The following is a 16,551-nucleotide window of genomic DNA, read 5'->3' on the forward strand; positions in this document are numbered from 1 at the left end:
ATCAGAAAAGGAACTTCTAGGGTATTTATGGCTTTAAAAAAAATGCTTTAGTACGGTATATCAATTTTAGGAGCAATAATATTTCAATCAAAATGGAGGTGGCTTAGTGGTTAAACATGTATAGTGCAGCCATATGGTGCCCAGTTCAAATCCTTGGAAAATCTTTTTTTCATTAAAATTATTCAGACCCACCAAAAAGAGCGGGATTAGGGTTAGGTCAGACTGTCTAACATTTATATATACTAGACTTTACACCCGTGCTGCCGCACGGGTCATATATAATGTAAAAATAGTAGACAAAAGCAAAATGATAACGTACACATCCATATGAATACATCAAAAGTTACTACTATTGCCTCCATACTTGAAATTGTGGAGATTTTGTGGTATCCTATGCGACAATTGTCCCTTTTTAAATTAAGGACTCATGCACAACTATACGTATACAAAATGAATACATCAGAAGTTACTACTCTGCCTCCATGCTTGAAGTTTTGGATATTTTGTGGTATCCTATGCGACAGAGAAGAAAAATCTATCCTAACGCAATGATACATGTTGGGAAAAAAAATACCATGGTTACTTAGTTTAGCATGTTATTCATATGTCTACGTGATAAACAATGTTAGGAAGTTCCAATAGTTTGCTTGCACACCAATGTGGTTGGTAGCACATAATAATAAACTTCTTCCATGCAAGCTCATGTCTCTGTTAATCAAAGAGGTCAATGATCCTATAAAAGTCATACAAAAGTGAACATGAATAATTTGTAAAAGTACTATACTGATGATTTATAAATAAAAAAATAACTTCAGATTTTAAATTAAAAAATCTTTTAGATTCTAAAGGTTCTTATTTTGAGAAAATATTAATTTATAGGCACAATTTACTTTTCAGAATTAAAAACAGTCCACGTAAGGAGACATACATAGAGCTTAAAAATTACATTTCGGGAGGTTCATTTGGTTCGATTAGAGCTGCATTTGGATCAATTAGGTTCATCCGATGGCAATTCAGAAGATTCATAACCATCTGTGGAATATAGGTTGACATTAATATCAATCATTCTTCAAATTTAAGTTGATAACAAATCACTTTTAAATCCGTTTATACCATATAATCACATTAATAGGTCATGCCTAATTAAATAAAAATGAAAGACATGTGGCAAGGCATACCATAATCGTTATCGGGAACATCTGAATATTCACCATTCTCGTTGCACTCTATTTGTGTACTAAGACATTCTTCACCAAAAAATGGAATAGATATGGTTTCATCAACTTTATTTAGTATATTAGACCATTTTTCCCTGTCAACAAATGTGGTGCAGTCCATGTAAGCTACAGTCAATAGCAAAATATCTTGGAAAGACTGTTGTACAGTCAATATAAATAAGTAAAACTGAAGTATCTCGTTTGTTCCTTACCTCAAACATTCACTAAATCAAGAACTTCAACATTCTCACCAAAGTTATGCTCAGAATATGCATTCTCACGCAAGAAATGAACACCTTTAGAAAGATTTAAGACATCACTACCCTGTGGTTCCAGTTGTGATTGGCTTTCTGCATTATTCATCAACATAACATAATGAAAACCGTGCAAAAATAACAATAGACATGTCATTATAAGATTTATTGATTAATCCAGATAAACAAATACCTGCCAAATCGTTGTCATCTAAAGCTGTATAGAAAACACATGTCCTGCTGATGAGCATATGTTACTGTCAATCTCATTGTCTTCATCAGTTGTCAGTATACAAAACAACATGTATAATTGGTATACTTGCAATAGCAATTGTTCCAGCAAATTTAACGTGCTAATGTCCCTTATATAACACGAAAGATAGAAGGATATGTCATACCTGAGGTATTATCTGGCACATCAGATTCTTCACCATTCTCCTTGCACTTTAGTTGTGTGTTTTGACTCTGATTGATATCGGATATAGCCGTTTATTTTTGCATATTATACGGTTCTTCCACTGTTACACACATGTAAATTATATGTAATTAGAACAGGCTATGATACATCTTACAATCAAAATAAGAAAGAATAAGTCCAACAATATATTTTGATCTATACCTGATAAATTATAAACAAATGGCATTTGAAAATTCTTGTGGATACATGATGGCATATATGCATTCTAGTCCACAATATGAGAGATTTTATAACGCTTCCCAAAAAATTTACGCTGCTTATTAGGTGTCTATATATTCAAAACCTTAATGCGGACGTGATAGAAAATATACCAAAAAAAAACTGATAGAACATTTTATAATCATGACATTTTCATTTGCTTTTGAGAGACTACCTGCTGAACAATTGTGTGTTGTATCATCATGTCAGTATTCATGTATATTATATGTAATTAGAACAGGCTATGATACATCTTACAATCAAAATAAGAAAGCATAAGTCCAACAATATATTTTGATCTATACCTGATAAATTATAAACAAATGGCATTTGAAAATTCTTGTGGATACATGATGGCATATATGCATTCTAGTCCACAATATGAGAGATTTTATAACGCTTCCCAAAAAATTTACGCTGCTTGTTAGGTGTCTATATATTCAAAACCTTAATGCGGACGTGATAGAAAATATACCAAAAAAACTGATTGAACATTTTATAATCATGATCAGTTTCATTTGCTTTTGAGAGACTACCTGCTGAACAATTGTGTGTTGTATCATCATGTCAGTATTCATGTATAAACCAAATTTAGTTATTTAATTAAAACTGACATCCATATATTAATTTCTTAAACATCTAAAATGAATTGATGATGCAACCGCTTCTTGGTTGTCAATTTTCACCTCTATCATTCCATTAATTTCGAGCATCCTTCCAAGCTTTGATCCTCGTTTGGAGGCACTGGCAGCAGGTACTGTTTTATTAACTTAAATTGAATTTATAAACTTGAATTGCAGCAAAATAAACCTATCTATTTCAAGCTAACAATAGCACAATGGTTTCAAACTGAATAACATAAAACTGAATGTTATCTTTATTCTAATAGTAACATGTTTTTTGATACGACAAAATGATTTACATTGTTCAAAATATCAAACCGCATGACAAAAGTACACATTCCCATCAAAGCTATTCGCGTAGCCCGATCAAATGTGACACCCTAATCAGCTTGATCTATTAATTTGAGAAACAAATAGGTTATGCAAAATTGGTCAATTAGAGAAGAAAAATGCTTGAAGTTACAAAATTTAAAAACAGGAAATTAAAACAATGACTACCATGCCGAAAAAGACATCATAAACCAACCATTCAAGCTTAGCAAAGATAACACGGCCTCTTCATGGTTGTGTGCAGTGATGAAATTGTGAAGGGAATACATGTTCAAACTCGCCTAACACCATATATTGTGAGTATTTGTGACAATTGTGAGTCCAAAAACTTGAATTATGTACCTTATAATTAGAGCTAAAGTATATCATAGTTCACTTGCTTCGGAAACCTGCGCTGAGCATGCTAATCTTCCACCAACACATCAACAAATTCAAGACATCACAAATCAAACCTACATAAAAGAAAGAAAGGCAACACAATCAAAAAGAGTCAATTAATGGTGTAATACTAAAATTCAGAACATTCATTAGAACCTTGAAACGTTCAGATTCATTAGAACATTCATACATACAAATTTAAAAAGGAAACGTACATCCAATTTGTATAAATACTGAATCATATCTGAAATGAAACAGGGAGTCTAAAAATTAAAAATCTTCAATAGTTAAGTGTTATCACATTTGAATTGAGGAATTCAAGACATCACAAATCAAAAGAAAGAAAGACAACACAATCAAAAAGAGTCAATTAATGGTGTGATAATAAAATCCAGAACATTCATTAGAACCTTGAAACGTTCAGATTCATTAGAACATTCATTATCAATTTTGGACACTAAAATTCAATACCTGTGCTCTTTTTATCCTGATTCAAGTAACCATAACTGTGTGGACCTTCATTAGAACCTACAAATTAAAAAAAAAATTCAGAAATTCATCCATAATTCAAGTAGAAGAACATAAACAGAGAAGTAGCATGATTGCAAGATATTGAATTGAGACTGAAACACAGAGAAAGTGACGATTACAAAAACTAACAATGAAAAAAAGGCTGTAATTCACACAATCACATATCAAAATCAACTATAATTTACACAAAATTCACACCCTAATGTCAAATTCGAAATTAGCAAAATTTACACAAAATTGATAATCAACCATTTTGACTATACTGTAATTGATAATCAATGATAATTTACACAAAATCAATGAAAAAGCTATAATTCAAGCCCTAATGTCAAATTCAAAATTAGCAAAATTCACACATTCACACAATCAATATGAACATGAATCGGTGGGAGAAAGTGAGTTACCGGTAACAATTACGAAGGTCATTTGTTGTTGGGGCGGCAATTGCGGAGTCGGGGAGATGTGCGTGGATCATTGCGATAAATAATTTTTTCGACGGCAATCTGTGTTCATAATGGAGAGAGAGCTATCAGAGTTTAGTAGATGGAGGAAAGAGATCGGAGATTGTGACTCATAAGGGAGGCTTTGGTGGAGAAAGAGAGAAGAAGCAGCCATGGTTTTGGGAGAAAGTGTGTGAGAGAAAAGGGGGAGAGATGCAGAAGACTCGTAGATAGTTATTCAACCCAAAGAGATCTGCACACATGGTACCATCTGAAAATAGTATACCCACCTTTCGCTTTACGGCTTTATTTGTTATAGCAGTAGATAGTTTAGGCTGTTGTTGAGTGGAAAAAAAATAGGAAACAACTTTGAGCGAAAACAACTATTTTGTTATTTGCAGTTTTTTTTGTTGTTGTCATGTTTATCTGTTTATTTGCTTTATCCGATTAGTTGTTTTCCTTAATTTTTTGTTTGTTTTTATGTTTATCAATTGCGGTTTTTTTTCCTCTTATTTTGTTACTATAGGTGTTTCACAATTAAAGTTTTGGTTAGGGTAAAACAGTAATTATATTCATTAGGGCTTAGGTAAAATTAGGGCGAAATTGTTTGCATGGGGCAACTTTTATATATAGATAGATTAAGATTAAGATTAAGATAAGATATTTATATAACCTTTGTCCCTGTGAGCTTAGCTCAGTTGGTAATGACAATGCAAAATATATGCAAAGATGGAGAAGGGTACTATAGTACCCTACCCAATGGATACCCATTATCATCCCTATACATGACATTTCAGTTCAGGTATATATTAATCCCATTTTCTTTCTCACATTGGCTTAATTACTTCTTTATTGGCGAATAATGGTTCGACAATGTTTTGTATTTTTGACAAATGACTTAATACTTTTTTTAATATTTTTTTTGGTGGTGTTCGTGTTCGGGATTCGAACTAAGGACTTTGCATATATTTTGCATTGTCTTTATCAATTGAGTTAAGCTCATAGGGACAAAGGATATATAAATATTATTTCTTATAATGGCTTAATACTTGTGATGTTCGATTCCCATTTTCTTTATCGGGATTTAAACTCAGATCTCCAATTTCTTAACTCTTAGCTAAAAATAGTTGAGCTATCCTGGTCCCTTAATTTCTAACGCAAGTTAAATCCTTTTAATTCATCTAGGGTGAATCTTTTTTTATCAACTCAGTTTTTTATTTTTTTTATCAAGATTGCTATTAATATTTTTTAACGTTGGGCATTATTTCATGATTGATGATGAATATTGTCAAGAGAATTGTGGCTATTTATGGCGCGTCCTATTGTTTTTGACGAAAATGTCAATGTGAGTTTCAGATTCTATAACATGAAATGAGTTTTCCCGTGTTCTGGGTGTAAAAAAATGAATTTTTCACCAATTTGGATTTTAAAATCCGAACACCTCAAAAAATTAGGCGTTTTCCTTGCTTTTTTCGGATTTTAAAATCCAAACCCCTCCTAAACACCTATCATGTGCCAAGAATTAAGGGAAAAAATATTTCGGATTATATATTCTGAATCGTATCAGCACAAATATTGAGCTTGTTGGTAACATGGATAACCAGTTTAAGGAACGTACTAATCATACCCCATCCTTGTGTTTTAGATCATTGTTAGTTGCTCCTGTCGTGTTGCGGTCGAAAATCTAGTTTTCGGACAACTTGATCAGATTGCTCTAAAACTTTTGCAGAAAATAAAAAAAATCTAAACAGTAGTGTGCTTTTACGAGGAATTGATCAGGAGAGAATATTTAAGAGAATGACAATTTCTATTTCTTTAAAGGATCCTTTGATTTCATATTTACTTGCTTTTTACTTACTTGACTTACAAATTACATGATCTACCCTTTTAATAAGCTCCAAAGGAGAGTTTTACATAGATAATATTTCTCTTGTTCAAAAAAAAATATTCTACACATCTCTGGTGAGAGTTAACATTTAATACTATGTCCTTATATTATCAATCAACTCATACACCTCTCTTTGAACTACACCACTTATTATGTAATTGGCCCTAAAACTTTATTAGTCCAATGGACCAAATAAAATTTATTATCCATCCCGTCCCTTAAACTTGATTTTTCCATAAGATGCCTTCTTTATCTGGATAGTAATTGTAGAATATAATGACAATCGAGTGTCATTTACTACTACAAATTAGTTTCTCATTAAAACTATATAACTATTTGGTTTAATTGCCTACCGTTGCAAAACTAAGTATCCAACCGTTGGGTGTTTATGGCCATCAATATATATCATTGATTGTGATATGAGAAGGTGGCAACGGTAATGTGAGGAAATTCTTCCAGCATGTGGCCACTTGCACCATATATATGAAAGATGTATGGAAACAATGGGGAGCATATAAGTTGTCAAAAATGAAGTTCATTATTTTATATTCTATTCTCAATTATTTTGGGCATTGTTTGTGAAGCTCCAACATGTTGGCTTCGAGTGCACGAGTTCAGACACGTAGTTGTGTAAACTTTGAAGAGCAAAACCGGATATTGGATTGCACCGGAGGTTCACCGGAAATTTTCTTTCATGTCAGTGGCTTTTGCCACGGCACAACAACTCTCTTCTATCTTTCCTATCTATCCGAAATCTATTTCCTATTAATATTTCCAACAGTAATATCTTGTTTTCCTCTCACTTTTCACTTTGTATCCCAATGGTTTCTTAATGTATAGTTCTTTCTATAGGACTCCATTCAAAAAGGCATATACTTCTTGTACATATGAGGAGCTCTCAACTCGTGTTTTTCAACTTGTGAGAGTGCTATTCTTACGGTATTTTGATGAGCGAAAAATACCATATTTCAATCAATCTTTTCAGTTTAGCCTTTTGCAACTATTCTTTCCTTGTGTCCTTCATTGTTTCGTTTGACATTTCTTTTTGCCTTGCACACTTTCTAGACATTGGTGGCCTTATGCTTTTTTAGAAGGGTGTCGAGTTTATGTGTTCTATTCTTTTCTATGTCTTTAATTTCTTTATTCATTGCATCTTTTTGTTTCTTATCTTTTGTAGCTGCTTCTAAGTTTGTGTATGCATAATTTGAAGAGATACATAATAATGCGGATTATCCATTCCCTCAATTTCCTCATAGAGATCTTTAAGTCATCGAGGTGATAAGAGCTTTGTGTTGTCATAGTGATATGAATACTATGTGTGCATATCACGATCCTTTCCCTCCTAATGTCTACAAAAGTGGACAATTTTGGTAAGAGTGGCACTTCTTCAACTTCTCTAGATTTTTCTTCTTCAAATTCTGGAAGGAAACCGTATTCCTTTTAGTGAGTAATAACATCTCACTCTCCTTCTTCGATGAAGACCACATCTCGACTAATTTATATCTTGTTGTTGTTCATTTTTTACAAAATGATTCCCTTTGAACTTTGATGATAACCAACAAAGTTGAATTTCTAGCTCTTGTCGTTAAGTTTGGCTTTCTTATCGTCCAAAATATGAACATATGTGACCCTCAAGTGTGATATTCTAGAATTTCTTCCACTCTATGCATCTTGTGGTGTTTTTCACACACTTATTGTTGGAGATCTATTAGTTAATTAGACTGCACATACCGCAACTTCAACCCATATCAAGAATTGTTCTAATTTTGCTTCCTAGAAAAAAATTCATGTGTTTTCTTCAAAAATCATTGATGAAAAGAAGTTATTTTTACCTAGTGAACTTGGTTCTTGGCTCTTGAATCCTTTGGAAAAAGCATCCTAAACCATATTTTGTTTCTACATCAAACTTAAGCCTCCAAAATTTAACTACCCAAATGGAAGATGTCAAAATCTTGATGGATCATTGTAGCATGCTTTGATACATTTTTCCACATCATTTTGGATATTCAACAATAAAATCCTATTTATCGACATTAGAACCTTGGTGATGAGATTATTTTTCTCATATTTGATGGAGATACTTAAATCTTTCAAGTTAATATCATATCCTTTTTCTAAAAGCTTTCCTCATCTCAAAGTACTATTCTTTATGTTTGGGACATACTAGACATTTGAAATCAACTAAGTCATCCATTTTTCAAACAAATTAAGATATTACCTTTGAAGGTGAGAAAAACACAAGAAGATGGGGTTGAATTGTGTTGCCTTTTTCTGAAAAATCTCTCTCTAAATGTTTAAACAAAACATAGAAAGCAAGATAATAAGAGAGAGAGATAGAGATAGAGACAACACAAGTTGTTATTCTAGTTCACCCTAAATTCGAGGTTAGTCCAATCACCTTGCACTTTCAAGGGATTTTCCACGATAATCACAAAGGATTACAATTACGTAGACACACAAGCCTCAAATTTCCTTGCCTCACACATGCGGAATTCTACAATCAAATATTAAAAATAAAATTGATTGTTTATATTTTGTACTCAAAGAATGGTAAACTAAACTTAAAGCCAATTGACTTTTTATATTTAAGAAATTCCAAGATATAGAATTTATAAGAATTTTCTAAGTCATTGTGCACTTTGTATTTTGACAGAGTTTTGACACTTGTAAATTTTGTGAAGTCTCTTATGCTCTTCAAAATAAGAAAATTGCAAAATTGTTGGATAACCAACGTAAGTAAGAGACTTGAGGCTCAAGGTACAGTAAGGAAGATTAAGTATGGACTATGTGTATGCACGATAAGATGCCTTTGATGCAATTGAGCACTGCAGGGCGAACCTTGATTCCAGAAGGACCCCAGTTGAAAGGCAAATCCTGAGTGTTCCAGTTAATGATAAGTTACTTATACGAATGGTTAATGCTAAGCAGATAAGATATGGATCCGAGACAACCAGTCCACATGTAGCAATTGTAAGTTTCAACCACGATGTTTCAGTAGAATTCCAAATTCCGAGGAGGATATTAAGATTAAGAAGACTATATTCGGTTATATGCGGTTTAAGAAACATGATGAATTACATGTTTTGATGAAGAAAGTATACGTCAAACTCTTTTGAGAGTGTATGATCAGACTTTGTATGACTGAGACCAGAGATGGTATATTTTAGTCACAATGATTAGTAAGTAATCTCTAAATTTCGAGGACGAAATTTCTTTTAGAGGGGGTAGAGTGTAATATCCCACAAGTTAGTAATGGAATATTACCAGTTAAACGTGTCAGAAGACTAATGTTCATGGAAAGTAAGTATAACAGAGTGTTTATAAAACGACAGCAGTCAAACACGAGTTAAGTATCAGTGTCGTATTAAACATGTTTAAGACGAAGGGCATTTTGGTACTTTCACCCAAAGGGGTATTTAAGTGATTTTGGGCCAAAATCTTCATAATTTTGTGTTGTTTCTCTCTCTAGGTTTTGAGAAAAGAATTCTCTCCTCCTTCTCTCTACTCCATCGCCCTCTCTCCTCAATCTTTTTCCCTCAAACTTCCACAATCTTTTCAATTGGACATCAAGCACGAAGTTTGATGATCTTTTGTGCAAGAAGCAACTATTGACTTTGGATTTATGCTTAGGCTTCAATTCTTCTCTCCTTCATGAAGTTAGGGTTGGAAAGTTATGAAGTGAAGGTGATGCTTGGAAGCTTGGTTGGTAGAAGAAAAAAAAAACTAAGGATCATGGGTGAATCAAGAGCTCGGGTTTGGTTGCTTGAGCTTGGAACTTGGAGCAATCACAAGAATCATGTTAGGTGAGTTCTATAGATAGTTTTTCTTACCCTTTGGGATTATGTGTTTGATCCTGTAAGGAAGACATGAAAAACTAGGGTTTTATGTATTGTGATTAGTTGCCTTTTTCATGTCATGCTTGCTAAACATGTAAATACTTGTTGTATGAATGTTCTTTCAGGTATTCTATGATCCATAGAGTTAAAATATGCTTTGGGTCACTTGGTTTTGAGGTTTTTGAGCCAAAAATGCCATTTTTACAAGTTCTGGACTGTCATAACTCGTCGGGGCGAGCAACTATTCGCCATGGCGAGCTAGACCACAAAACACATGGTCTGCTCGCCACCAACTCGCCATGGCGAGCTGACAGCATCAAAACTTACTGTTGGCTAGTTCCAGGCAGTTTTTGGGTAGCTTCGTGTCGAGTTTTCTCTATGATGTTTTTATGAAAGTAAACCCCTCAAACCAAGGTCCCATTTGATAATCTTTTAAAAGGTTTTCTTGAGAATGAAGCAAGTATTTAACATATTTGTAAAGCATGACATATGAGAGAATGATATGATATAAGTCGGGTAGCAAACTAATCTTTATGGAAGGGAATGAAAGTAGAGCCTCGACATAGTTTGTTGAGAACTAGAATGATATGCTTGAGTCCTATGTATGTTAAGAGGTGAAGTGATTAGTGTATTCTCTTTGCAAATGATTAAGAATGACCATGCAAGCATGTTAAGCCGTGAATAGATAAGCTAATCCCTTCACTATGAATGAGTATGACTATGTAGGTAATTTACCGCTAAACGGGTAGATCACGGACCCGTGGTAAACGAGCAAGTATGTATAGGTTTAACCTTTTATGTATGTATGATTAAGACTATGATGTATGTGTAGTTTACCACACATAGGATCGTTTAAGGATCCGTGGTAAATGAGTATGTAAGACGTAGGTGTCGTGAGAACGGGATAAGCTCTGCAAGGGGGTCCGCACGTCACTGAGGGATAATATGTATGAGATTGTAGGTGTCGTGAGAACGGTCATGTATGAGATTGTACTTGGGGTTACTCCACTCAGGGCTCTCCGTAAAATGAACTCAGATAATATGTTTGTTCAACGCTAACATCTATGAATGAATGATTATGATTATGTATGATTCTGATATGATGTTAGACACGTACAAGTTTATGAAATAGAGTCAGTTATGAATGATAAACCGATGACGATCTTAGGTGTCCCTAATCGTACGGTATAGGACCGTGTCATGAATAAACATATAAAATCTTGATGAGTTTAGCGTATCTTGAGTCAGCGGTCTTAGGTTCCCTTTAACCGACACGTATGATGTAAGCAAGACCTATGACAAGTTAAGATAAAGCTACGACGGATCTAGTAAGCACGACCGTCTAGGCAAGCATGACCACACACGTATAATCAACCGGCAGGTTGTATTGTAGACACGTGATGACCGAAGGTTTTCCCCGAGGTTACCTATAGCCTAGGGTTAAGTAGAACTCACTGAGACATTATGTCTCATCCCAATCCTTATTTGTTTCAGATAAACAGGTTGGTATGCCAAGCTAGTAGCCGAATGAATATTTCAGCAAGTGCCCGTTCGTACCCACTGCAGGATGTCATGGATGTTAAGGATACAATTGCTATGTTTTAGACAAGTTGTATAGTATTGATGTTGTATGAACGTGAAATTGTTGTATACATTATTTATTCGAAGTTTTATTGTTGTAAATTTTAATGTATCCATTACTAAAGATAATGCACATACTAAACTTTCTATATACGTTTAGTGTAGGTGTTACATGATTGTACTGTCCAAGTAAGTTTTTTTTATTGACAAGTGTCCAAGTTAGTTATTCTTGAGTTCTTTATTTTTTATATTAAAATTTTGATTAGGAAAGAGACATCCCATGTTGATCTAGGAATGGTTCAATGGAAACAATAATCTCATTTTATGTAAAATCTAAGAGTGCATCAACGTGAGTTGTTAATTGATCTTTGAATGGTTCTTCAAGTAATATTTATTGTCAATATTACTTACACATGACTAGAAGACAAGCGGACAACAAACGGACATAAAGTGAGATTTTTAAATTATCGGAGCTGGTTGATAAAATCAGTTGGTAGACTTTCATTTAAATTGTTATCGTCAAATCTAACATCCCTCAAGAAAGTCATACTATTAAGCGGTGGAATTTTACATGCATATGTGTAACTTTTACATCTAAGTATTATTGTATGTCCAAATTAATTATTTTAGGGCTATTTATTTTTTATAATTAAAATTTTTATTAGGAGATAGAGACCAATGTAAGCTCATTGAGAACCAATAATTTCATTGAAAAGCTATTATAAAATTCAAGTATAATCTAGTAATTACAGAACTGTAGACTAACATCCAGGTACATTTTGTATGAAAAAAAAAATCTAACCATCCTATCGACCAAAATTAATTTTTCTATATATTTTAAGCAACAGAAATAAACCTTAACTTGCTCAAAAAAAATAAAAAATAAACCTTAACAAAATCTATAAAGTTGGAATCCCCAATTTTTTTCTCAATTCAACCCTGGAAACAAGAATTTTTTCTTAGATTTTTTTTTTTTGTCAGAAGTTGAACCAACCCATCGAAATTGACACATTGAACTTGAGATCTTAAATAAAGTTAAGAGAAGCAGACCACCAGAATTATAAATTTATATCTTTTTAATCATAAATAAAAACCTTTATATATACTTTCATTTCATCTCTATATCTTCTCATACAACGTTGCTTCTTCTCTCGTCAATCATCCTCCCTTCTCTTCTCAATTGCGGTCGCTTTAGACCTTCGGTTCACTCATAATTGTCCCGATAAAATGACAGCAATTTTAAGGATGTAGAACGTATATGGTAAAACATTTTTGGCTTTGCAATTTATGGGTAAAATGTCAGAATTGAAAGAGGATTTGAAAAAGAAAGAGGATGCATCAAAGGACAAAATATCAAAATTGAAAATAATAATAAAGTATTTGGGTGGTTTTATTGAATTCTCTTGGGTTATATTTATAGGGTTGTTGTTTGTTTTAGTCACAATAATGTTTGCTTGTTGTTTACATTTGGAGGTTTATTTATGTTGTTTAGAAGAATATTATGCAATGAGTTACAAGTTAGGGTTGATAGTTTTTAGCTGAATTGAAAATCGCAGTAGTGCATCCTTGGTTTTGGATTGTAAATGTTGGATAAAGATGAAATTTTAGGGTTCACGGTTTTTATTTATTAAACAACTAGACCATCGACCCGTGCTATCGCACGAGTCATATCGAAGGTAATATTTGGCGGTAACATGTAATAAAATAGTTTAGTTGAATGTCATAATTGTTCTAATTAAATTCATAATATTAATTATCATAGACATTGGTACTGTACCATATCATATTATGTCCATGACTTTGACCTTGATATTGTAACATGAAATCGACCCGGCACAAATTTTGATCTTTTAATTGTAATGAACAATAAATGCGATTATCATTGAAATTTAAATTACCCAACATTCTCCACAATTTACGTTAAAGCTAACTCTTTCATATGTAGGGATTCGAAATATGATAGGTGTGGCCTCCCTATGTATGAAATTTTGTTCAAAGAGCTACAGGTAACCCTTCCCTTCACTGTGTTTTAATGCTCTAATGCTCAAAAGACCTTAGTGATCTATGCTCTAATGCTTTGAAACTTGTATGCTTCCTAACTTGATCAGGATATTAGCATAATTGTCAGATGTGAGTTTCACTTCACATATGTTTTTAATTTCACGATTTATTGATAAAGAAGTTTCTTAGGTTTGATTCAATATTTGACATGCTATTGATTTGGAATGTATAGATGAATCTTGTATATAAAACTTATTTCATATTCATGGTTTGATTCAAGGATAGTTGCAAACATAAGACTTACCATTAAAATCTTCAATTGAATCATGCATTATCAATCTTTTGTTTCAAAATGATTAATTCATTAAACACCTTGTGAATCCATTCTCGCATTCAAATCAATTCCTAAGGGATAAATTTTATCTTTTTTAGGACTGTTAGGTTTGTAGATTGTGATTTGCCGCATTTTGTTAAAACAAATGTTCTAGCAATATGTTGGACAAGATGTCTCGACATGTTGGTACGTCATCGTAGCATGCCTTGTTTCGCATTCTTGGAATATTTGTTTTAAATGTGAGATCACTGAAGATTTTATTGAAGATATGATTCACGTGGATTGTTCTAAAACCCACTTTGCTTCAACAAGCTTTTCCTTTCACTGGAATCTTATAATCACAACCAAATGAGACATTTTCACTTATCGATTCATGAAAATCCACAAACATGATTGTTTTCTCGACTCTATTCTTTGAAAATATACATTTTAAAGCGTAATGGCCAACATTTTAACAAGAGTATCCTCATCCACTTCCTCTTGTTAAGGTTTCTCCTTTCTCATAATTGTTGCTGGTGAAGTTTAAACCTCGTCCATTGTTGACAGATCCAAATTATTCTTAACCGCAACCTCGTGCTCAACCTCTGCCTCAACTTTGTTGGATTTTCTCATTTCTTTGTCTTTCTTACTTCTCATTTAAGTGCATCTTGTAGAATTTATTTGTGATCTCTTATTTATTCTTGTGCTTATCCTAATAAACTTGCAATGATCGTTGAAGTTTTTTTATTGTCATATACTTCAAATCCTTGGTTTCTTCAATTGACACAACAAAATGCTCGAATTTGGGATCTAAAGAGAGGAGTAATTTCTCCATATTTCTCACATGTTTTAATTTCTAATTAAGAATTTCTTTGTAATTGTTTTGAAACAACAATAATCTTGAAAAAATATTCAAAAATAGAAGCTAACTCTTTCATATGTAGGGATTCGAAATCACCTCTTAGAGTATGGAGACATGTCTTCTTTACTTTTGTCTTCACCTTTGTCTTCACCTTTATCTAGTGCTTGGTAGATGAGGAAGAGATATTTCTTGTCTCTATTTCTTAAATTCTTCAAAATATATTGTATCAGCGTTAGATAGGGATTGTGCTCGGTTAGATAGGGATTGTGCTCGGGATTACTCCACCCCGGGCTCTCCGTAAAAATGAATTCAGATAATGATATTGTTCAACGCTAACCTCTAACTTAATGAATGCGACTATGTATGTTATGATGTTAGACATGAGCAAGTTATGCAGATTACCGACGACGGTCTTAGGTTTTTCCTAATCGTCCGGTTTAGAAATGTGTCATGAATATGATAAGTTTTAACCTTGATGCATCAACGTATCTCGATATAGCGATCTTAGGTTCCCTTGATCGCCATGACACGTAAATTGTAAGTTAAACCTCTGGCAATATGATGCATCAACAACGGTTCTAGTATGCACCAACGTCTAGGCAAGCATGACCACACACGTATAATCAACCGCCAGGTTGTATTGTAGACACGTGGTGACCGTAGGCTTCCCCGAGGTCACCAATAGCCTAGGGTTAGGTAGAACTCACTGAGGCATTATGTCTCATCCCTTTTCTTCTTTGTTCAGGATCACAGGTTTCCCGTGGCAAAGGTAAGGAGAAAGCTATGGATTGATCGTGCTATCATGGATTCAGCTCTTTTGTTTCATAGCTTGATGTTATGTTATATTATAAACTTGTGTGTAATGAACCTTTGTAGTACAAGTTTCATTAGACAGTTTATGTATAAGTAATGTAACATATGACTCAAATTTGCTCTTGTAATTGAATTCCCGACTTATGTCGTTCCGTATTGTATAACTAATGTATCCAATATCAGTTTTAACACTCTTGTTGAAAATTCTAGACACTTTTAATTTGGGTGTTACATTGGAGTACCCGAAAAGCAGTTAGAAAATAAATAGAGAACTTTGAGTAAATATATGTTTGAAATTGTTTGTGGTATTGGTTTGTTGTGACTAGCATCCTATTCTTTCAACCACTGAAGGTTGTCAATAGATTCGGGGATAAAACCAGTAAAATTGTTAGTGTAAAGATACAAATATTGAAGCTTCGATAAGTTCCCCAAGATTACATGAATTCCACCTTCAAACTCGTTATAATTGATATGAAGAACCTTTAATCGGCGTAACCGACATAACTCTTTAGGAAACTGACCATCGAAGCTATAGTTTTTCCGGTCAAGCATAACAAGGAAGGACAAATTCCCCAAGTTTAAAGAAACGATACCTCTAAGACTCATGCTTCGAATAATATTTTTTTAATGATTATTTATTTCAATGTTTTTTATATTTATTGTTAACTTTATCATTAATATTTTGTTATTTCTCGATGTAAATGACATTGCAAATACTTTTTTTTTGTGATGGTCGGAGTTTGAACCCCGAACCTTGCATACATTATGCATTGTCCTTACCAACTGAGCTAAGCTCACCAGAACATTG

The 16,551-nt window shown here is 33.3% G+C and overlaps 1 long non-coding RNA gene across 3 annotated transcripts; it reads right to left on the reverse strand.

Annotated features, from left to right (window-relative positions):
* Positions 1-243: 243 nt before the first annotated feature.
* Positions 244-5,049, reverse strand: LOC146899668 (uncharacterized). Of its 3 annotated transcripts, none has more exons than XR_015023436.1 (7): positions 4,414-5,049; positions 3,950-4,006; positions 3,443-3,552; positions 1,665-1,989; positions 1,430-1,567; positions 1,179-1,312; positions 244-1,032 (listed from the first exon to the last, which is right to left on the reverse strand). It is a non-coding gene; the product is annotated as an uncharacterized LOC146899668 (long non-coding RNA). The 3 variants fall into 3 exon arrangements; XR_015023435.1 differs by having other exon boundaries at positions 289-733; XR_015023437.1 differs by lacking the exons at positions 244-1,032; positions 1,179-1,312; positions 1,430-1,567; positions 1,665-1,989 and adding an exon at positions 1,999-3,164.
* Positions 5,050-16,551: the final 11,502 nt, after the last annotated feature.

The sequence above is a fragment of the Medicago sativa genome, chromosome 8 (assembly GCF_051527215.1).
Source record: "Medicago sativa cultivar Bolivia chromosome 8, Bolivia_mono, whole genome shotgun sequence".
In the NCBI taxonomy this organism is placed as follows: Eukaryota; Viridiplantae; Streptophyta; class Magnoliopsida; order Fabales; family Fabaceae; genus Medicago; species Medicago sativa.